This window comes from Cavia porcellus, unplaced genomic scaffold (genome assembly GCF_034190915.1).
Source record: "Cavia porcellus strain 051 isolate PalLab524CR breed Dunkin Hartley unplaced genomic scaffold, mCavPor4.1 scaffold_5, whole genome shotgun sequence".
Taxonomy (NCBI): domain Eukaryota; kingdom Metazoa; phylum Chordata; class Mammalia; order Rodentia; family Caviidae; genus Cavia; species Cavia porcellus.
Window position 1 is genome coordinate 7,378,036 of NW_026947488.1, and position 8,048 is coordinate 7,386,083.

The 8,048-nt window shown below is 48.5% G+C and overlaps 1 long non-coding RNA gene across 1 annotated transcript; it reads left to right on the forward strand.

The window, feature by feature from the left end:
- The first annotated feature begins 2,472 nt into the window (after positions 1–2,472).
- LOC134475860 (uncharacterized) lies at positions 2,473–6,782 on the forward strand. The gene is made up of 3 exons (XR_010047189.1): positions 2,473–3,104; positions 3,236–3,527; positions 6,323–6,782. It is a non-coding gene; the product is annotated as an uncharacterized LOC134475860 (long non-coding RNA).
- Positions 6,783–8,048: the final 1,266 nt, after the last annotated feature.

Genomic DNA, 8,048 nt, shown 5'->3' on the forward strand with positions numbered 1-8,048 from the left:
CCTGGTTTCAACCCCTGGTACCTGAGCAGGCCACTGTGCTTGGTCAGGGCCTTCGAAGTGGCGATGCCGCTGGGATGGGAATCAGGCTGCTAGAGTGGCTGGAACCCCTGGGGTCCTGGGAGGAAGAGACACCAGGGCTGCGTGCCCGGAAACCGAGCTGGCACGTGGGGAGGGGCACAGGACAGCCATCTGCAAGCCGGGGAGGGAGGAAACCAGCCCTGGCAGCACCGTGATGCTAAATCCAGGAGAACAGCTCTGACCCTTGAGGCCACTGGAGCATGGTGCTCTGCGGTGGCAGCTCATGAAGGCTGCTTCAGTGAGGGACCATTGTCACCCCCGGCCCTTGGGTCCCCCTGCCAATGCTGCCCCTGGGGACAGTCCCTTGGAAGTCCAAGGAGCACCCTTGGCCTAAAGAAAAAAAACCCGAGTTCCCCACAGAGGTGGGTCCCGGTGGTTCTGGCAGAAGGCAGAGCTGTGTTGGAGCCGATTCTGGTGTAAGGATGAGAGGCGTGGGTTCCTGGAGCCTGCATGTGTCTGAGAAGGGCCCTTTCTCCCTGTCCCTGTCCCTGTCTCCTTCTTCCTTATCCTCTGTCTCTGTCTGTCCCTCCTCCTGCCCTCCTTCTGCTCTCCCTGAACTGAGGATTGAACCTCAGCCCTTTGCATTGAGCCAAACCCTCAGTCCCTTTTTAATTTGTCATTTGAAGACAGGGTCACAGGCTGGGTTTGAACTTGCAATTCTGTTGCAGCTTCCCAGAGTGCTGGGATTACAGGTGTGCACCACCATGCCTGATTTTTGTTTCTTGTTTTTGTTCAGTTTCTCTCTAACATTTTGTCAGAAGCAAATATTCTGCACATTAAAAACCTTTTAAGAATTTCTCTGCGGAGCGCGCTAACCCACGGCGCGGCTCCTGCTTGTGAGCCACAGGTCAGGTTCATGTGAGCGGCTCTGGGAGCCCCGCCCAGACTGTCCTTTCAGTCTGGAAGAGAATGGTCCTTTGCCTTTGATCTTTCCCGAGGATTTGTGCCCAGGAGCAGAGGGAGCAACTCAGCACGCGGGCTTGGCATTTCTAGCTCAGCATCCCGCTCTGCCAGTGAGGCAGGAAGGGCAGGAGGCAGAGTCCGCGTCCCCCTCGGTGCCCTCACAAACCCCCTGTGGGTGGTAGCTGCTGGGAAGGAGGAGGAGGAATCTACCAGACAAACACATTGGAAAAGAAAACTCAGAGGAGAAACTCTCCAGGGTGAATGAGGCCCACAGTGCTGTCTCTGTCTCTCCCTCTGTCTGTGTCTATCTACCACTCACACAGTAGTTTCTTTAATTTAGCAGAACTCCTGATTGAAGAGTCTATCCTTTCCCTGACATCGTTCTGTGGTCTGTGGTCTGAATGTTTTACTCTGGCCCAGAAGCCTTTGTTTAAGCACTGGAAACCCTGACTGAGCCAGCAGTGTCTTCACACCCGGAGAGGGCAGAACCCCATTTCAGATGCAATCCAGGTGTCACACTGCCATCTGCACGGAGAACCCTCCAGGAATCCACATCAGCTGGGTGCCTGTCCCAGAGGGGTCTCCAGCCAGAACTGCCACGTGGTGGCCGACAGAGTCCTCCTGCTTCCTTTCCCTTGTTTCTCCTGAAACGGAATTTATCCACTGTCTACAGCACCCAAGGCAAGTGGGTGTCTGGAGAGCTGACTTCCGTGTTCTAGTTCAAACTCTCCGAGGAGCTAAGACCATGAGGCAGGAAGCACTGGGCTCTGCTGCACGGAACTTCAGGTGCTCCTCGTGTAAGGGACGAGGTGGGGGAGATGGCTCTTTGCCCCGATAGTTGGTATTTGTTTTGTTTTGTTTTTGTACTGAAGATGGAACCCAGGGCCCTGCACATGGTAGGTAAGCACTGTACCCCCATGCCACGCCCTGCCCAAAGTGGGACTCTTGGAAATGTCTGGCGATATTTGTTTGTGCAGGTGTTGAGAGGTTGTAGTGGCTTCCAGGGAGCAGTGGCCAGGTATGCCCAGCACATCTCCACATGGAAAATAATCTGTTTACAATTATTAATAGTGTCACAACAACCCTAAAATAGCACAACCCATGCTTTTGTGGGCTGGGATTCCACCCATGGTGGGACCCCTGTTGTGTGTATACCTCTGAAGTTCCAATCTTTATATTCAATTGTTTCAACAAATATTGATTGAATGCCCATCATATCCTGGGAACTTCTTCGGGCTGAACACAGCCATGCATCAGATTCCTGTCCACACAAAGCCCGCAGTGTGCAGGAGAGCCTGGTGCCTAGCGGGGTGCACTCTTGGCCTACTGCTTTAGAGCCCACCTCGAATCCTGTTTAGCCCCGTTTCTCTGGTCCTGTTTTACTCCGGCTGAGTTGGGCAGGGACTGGATGCAGAGAGGACTTGGAGCGTAGTGATTTTTCAGAAGCCTGCTGAAGATAGGCGGCATCAGATGCAGTGGGCAGTGGGAGGAGCGAGGTTGCAAGCTTGGTTGTGTTCCAAGAAGCCGCGCGGTCTCTGAATCTCTGGGACGCTTCCCTTTCTGCATTTGTAAAATGGGGCTAAGGCAATGTTCCTACCTGGATGAGGGATCCCCAATATGCAGATGGAGCATGCCTGGGATTCAGGATGTGTGACTGCAGCTCCGCGCCTTCTGGGCTCGGGGGAGAAGCAGTGGTTCACCCAGGTTCACTGAGTGAGCGCCTGCTAGGAGCTGGGGAAGCAGGGATTGAGGACCCAGCTGCGGCCCTGGTCTCTCGACAGAGACAAAGAGTGAACACGTAAGCAAGCAAAGACACGAGAGTGCAAATCTTCAGGTCCTGCCATGGCCAGAAGCAGGTGCGTGTCCAAGATGGGAAGAACCAGTTTGGACTTAGCATTTACTAAGGTCTTCTTGGAATCTTTTAAAGTGAAAACAGAAGAGAGCTTTCAACTGAACTGAAGTCAGCCAAGGCAAGGGAGCGGAAAGAGCCCTGTAGGCAGCAGCTCCAGCAAATGCAGAAGGACAGAGTGGGAGACAGATTGGCGATTTCCTGTCCTGAGAAAAAACTAGTGGACAAGAGCCTGCTGGGCACGCAGGAGAGCTGTGACCGGTGGAGGCAGCAGGTATGAGCTGGCAGGGATTTGTGGACAGGTGATGAGTTTCTCCTTAGAATAAAGGCAAAGCGAGCCAGGGGAGGACATGGGTTTTCTAACCCCGCATGCTCTGACCCTGTACTGGCTGTCTGGCTCCACAGGCCACATTCACCCTGCCTCCTGCCCGGACCACACTCACACAGAGCTCCGAGATGGAGGAGGCTGCCTCATCCTGATCAACAGCAGCCCCTCCTGAGCAGCCTGGGAACTGACAGAGCACAGAGCCCTCTGGAAATCTCCCCTGCTCCTCAGAGATGTGGGTATTAGTTCTCCAGCGCTGTGTAATAAAGCTCCAAGCCTGGGGTTTTGTAACAACGGCTTGTATCAGTTCACAGTTCTGTTGGTCCAAAGCCGGAATCCTGACTGGAGTCTGAATTCACCGGCTGAATCCAGGTGAGGCTCTTCTCCAGAGACTGGGATGCAGGACTTCTCTTCTAAGCTCATTCTGCCTTTGAAAATCAGCTTCTCTGGGATAGAATTCAGCTGCTGTACCATTCACCTGCTGAAACGCACAATTTGGTAGTCCTCAGTATACTCACAGCGGGGCAACTATCACCTCAATGAATTTTATTTTTTACTAAGAGTTGAACTCAGGACCTGGCACTGTGCTGCTGAACTATATCCCTGGCCCATTTGTTTTGTTGTTGTTGAGCTGTAATTTTTGTGTGTGTGTCTTTTTGAGACTGGGTTTCACTATGCAGTTCAGGCTGATTTTTAGTTCATTTTGTAGCCTTGAACTCCCAGTGATCCTCCTGACTCAGCCTCCCAAGAGTGCTGGGATGACGGGTGTGTACCATCACATCCGGCTGTAAGGTGGCATTCTTAAGGCTCATCTGAGTGCCTGCCTTTGCTTTTTGGTCTGAGCTAAATGTGCACGTACAGGTTAGAGTGTTTATATTTGTGAGAGTAATTGGTGAAATGAACTTGGACTCTTCAAGCCAGGACGCATTTCATTATAATGGATTTCTTTTTTTGCAATTAAAAGAAAATTTAATAGTTTCACTTCTAGGAAACTGAAAATTTCAATTTTTCAATTAAAAGAAAATTTAATGGTTCTAGTTCTGTGGCAGTGCTATTACAATGCTTGGTGATTTTATTGGTAGACCCTCCCCAGCCCTGTGAAAGACCTATGGGAGACCTATTAAATATAAAACGCACAAGTCCTTGGGTGCTACAATCCTGCTTCTGGGGGCTTTTATTATAAATGTGCTCCCCCATGAGAACAAGCAGGGATATGCAAGGTTGTTCACTGCAGGATGTTCTTTAATGGCAGAAGGTTAAAAAATCCCCAAGTGTTCATTAATAAGAGTCACGTATTCCAGGGTGGAGGAATAGGGAGGGTGTGGTGGAGGGCGTGGGGAATCCGGGCTCAGAACGACCCCCAAGATGGTGCACTAAGTGAGGAAAACCAGGAAGCAGAGCAAGGCGTGTAGTGCGCCACCTTCTGTGTGAGAAACACACACACACACACACACACACACACACAGTTATTTTTGGTTTTGCTTTGAGACGGGTGTTTCTGGCATGGGCTCCTGGGTAAGTTTGTGTTTGAACCTTAAGGAGACATTGGTAAGCCTGTATACAGGGTCCCCATAGTTGTGTTTGCTCACACACATTTTCAGGGGATGTGAGCCCGGTTTCCATCGGATTCCCAGAGTAGCCCAGGACCCTTAGAAAGCTAAGCACTTCTGCATTAAAGTGAAGCATTGATGGCTTGGGACAAACTGAAAGCCCTGCTCTGACTTGCTGTGAAGTAAGCCACTCCGATTTTAGACAGTTTAGTCCAGAAGTTAATGCTGAGTGGGGGTGTCCTGAGTTTGTGGTGTTGATGGGTTTATTAGTTCAGGGCTATCCGCACTTGTATCAGGGGAACCTAAGTTAAATTTAAACGAATGGGAACACACTGAGGAGGACCAGAGCGGCATCAGCTTTGACGTTCAATGTGAGTCCAGGTAACTCCTGAACGTTTTCTGTGTACGGCAGTAAAAAAGAGCAGGCCAAGACTCACTGAGCTGGGGAAGAGGGGCGCTTTTCTTTACTTGCTGAGGAATCACCATGATTGCTTTTCTCTCACACCCCATCACCAGAGCCTGCGGACTTGACCTTTAAAATCTGTTAGGCTCGACCACTTCTGAAGCTCTGCATGTCTGCGAACATGCCAGGGAGTCTCCTGCTTTGCTGTGTTCGTGCTGGAAACACTTTCCAGATTTCCCCATTACTCACACGCTCATCACGTTTTAGTTACTTGCTAAAGTATCACCTCTGTGAGGTTTCCTTGTGGTCTTGTGGAGACCGGCACCCCATGACCTGTTGCAGCCTGGATTCCCCTTGTCTTGCTCTAGCTTTTTTCTATAAAGTTCATCACTTCTACCATCCTCTGTAGGCTGGCTGTTTATCGTTTTCACGTCTTTTATGTTGTCTTCCCCAAGTAGAATGCAAGGCCAAGGAAGGAGCAGTTTTACATCTGCATTACTGGTGTGTAAAGAGTACTTAGCGCATAGTCTGTGCCCCATAAATATTCAGTGAATGAATGCCAGGCACTGTACTGAGGGCTTGGCATTGATTGATTCATTTTATCTGCAGGGTGATCCCTTCAAGCCCATGTTATTATTATATCTCTTTTATAGATTGAGAAACAGAGGTCCAGAGAGAGTAAATAACCTTGCTGAGGTCATTTAAAGAAACCCCTTAAAGTAAGTCTCTGATTCCTTTTCCGGTAGAGATGCCCAGCATTCAGTTGGCCTGGCCAGGGGCAAAGGAAAGCGGGTGGGATTATGTAAGTAAGGGTTTATCTCCAGCTGTGTTGCTGGGGTTGCCACAGGAGATAACTGGCCACAAAAATTGTTGACTGCAAGACATGATTACCCTCCATGACAAATGGTATCGGTAGCCAATTTCTATTTTGCACTGAGCGTTGGAGTTTTGATGAGTGATTTGGTTTTCAGAAATCACCTTTAGCTATCAAAGGAGGGAGAGCTAATGAGAGTCTGCAGGGGTCTTTGTGCTAAACTGCCTTCAGGTCATCTTGGAGCCGCGAACGACCCTGAAACGTCCCTTCACACCGGCTTCGGACGTGGGGATTAGGACATACATTGAGCCCAATGTTGAATCAGTTTCAATAACTTCGGAGCAGCAGGGACCTTGCGGGAAATCATTTCTATTTTGTCAGAGCTGTTTTTTCCCTGCAGGAGTGGATGTTGGAGTCAAGGCCTGGACCTCCTCCTCTGACAAAAATGAGTATTTCTCTTTTTGAATGTGCACGATGGAAACACCCGCCTTTGAAATAACTTCGTTGGCAAATTCATCTTTACAAGCAAACAAAGAAAGGAAATATACAGGAGTGGAAATCCCTGAAGCCACGACAAGATAGAATTTCAGAAGAAATTTACTCCCACTATTCTTTAAAAACAAACAATTACTGTGCATATCTTGTACTTGGGAGGTAAATTAATTATATGGAGCAATAAATAATCCAGCAAGAAGGCAACATGTGTTGAGGATTTAGGTGTCCCAGAGGCTGTGCTTAAATAGATAAATAAATAAATAAACAAATAATTTTTTTCAACTGATCCAAAGAACAGTCCAACGACAAAGGTACCCTCTTCTGCACTTGAGGTGCGCTGGCTTTCCTCTGTGTGCCTGTCAATAAATTGTTGTACCCTGTGCAGAACAAGCTGTCCCTGTGTCCTCTGGATTCTCATTGGGTACATCTGATAGAATTCATCAGGAGTCTGTGGGTCAAACTGTAATGTCACAGGAGAGCGGGGACAATTCCTCACCCTAAGCGTCTGCTGCTGGCAAGAGGCCCCTTTCTCCAGACAGGGGTCTCTCTGAGTTCTGCACCCTGCCATGCCCCCGTCCCTGCCTGCGTGGGCTGCTGGTGGCTGTCTACCGTGCTGGGTCTGGTTCAGCTCCCTGTACCTTGCCGGTCCCTCATGGTCACGTCCATGCCTTTGTGAGCTGATGCTTTATTAAGTGGCTTCAGTTTCCTCTCCTGAGTGTATCATTTGTTTGCATCTGGACCTCGAATGGCAAAAGCACAGAAAGACCAGGAGAGTCGAGGTCAAGTACAAGGGAGAACATGGTGACCATGGCATAGGAGTTAAATAGAAGCTTCACTGAGGTCGGAGAATCAAACAACACTCAAAATTGGTTATTTATCCTCCTGAAAGAATTTTCAGACTTACACAAAATATTCTTAATTTTGGCAGGATGTGTGTGCGTGACATTTCATAATAAAGTGGTTCCTTATCTTGAAACATGTTCCTTATCTTGAAATAGTTGCACCAACTATGAGAAACAAGAAAGAAATGGAAAAAGAATGAAGGGAGGAATTGGGAGGGGACAGGAGAGGGCAATAGTTGTAAAATATATTCTGAAGGTTCTTTATCTGCACGGAAAAGTCAACCAACATAGGCTGAAATATTTGAAAAATACTCTGTGTATTAAACAGGAACATTGCTGGGTGCGGGGGTGCACACCTGTAATCACAGCACTCGGGGGGCTGAGGCAGGAGGATCATCACGAGTTTGAGGCCAGCCTTGGTTACACAGTGAGTTCGATCTCTCTGTGATAGCAGGGTATTGAGGTCCTCCACTATATCTATATTAATATTTGTCCGATCTCTTAAGTCCAGATAGTGTTTGTTTTATGGAGTTGTACTTTTATGTGGTGCTTATATCTTTCTCATTTTTATCTCTTCCTGTTGAATGGTTCCTTTAACCAATACCTAGTGAGCTTCTCTGCCTCTTCTGATAGGTTTTGGTCTAACATTCAGCTCATCTGAAAATAAGATAGCTACTCTTGATTGGTTGTGGTTTCTTGCTGTGTGGAATATTATTTTCCAGCCTTCACTTTAGTGCATTAGTTTCCTTTGGGGTTATACATGTGTTTCTTGTATATAGCTTCTCAGTC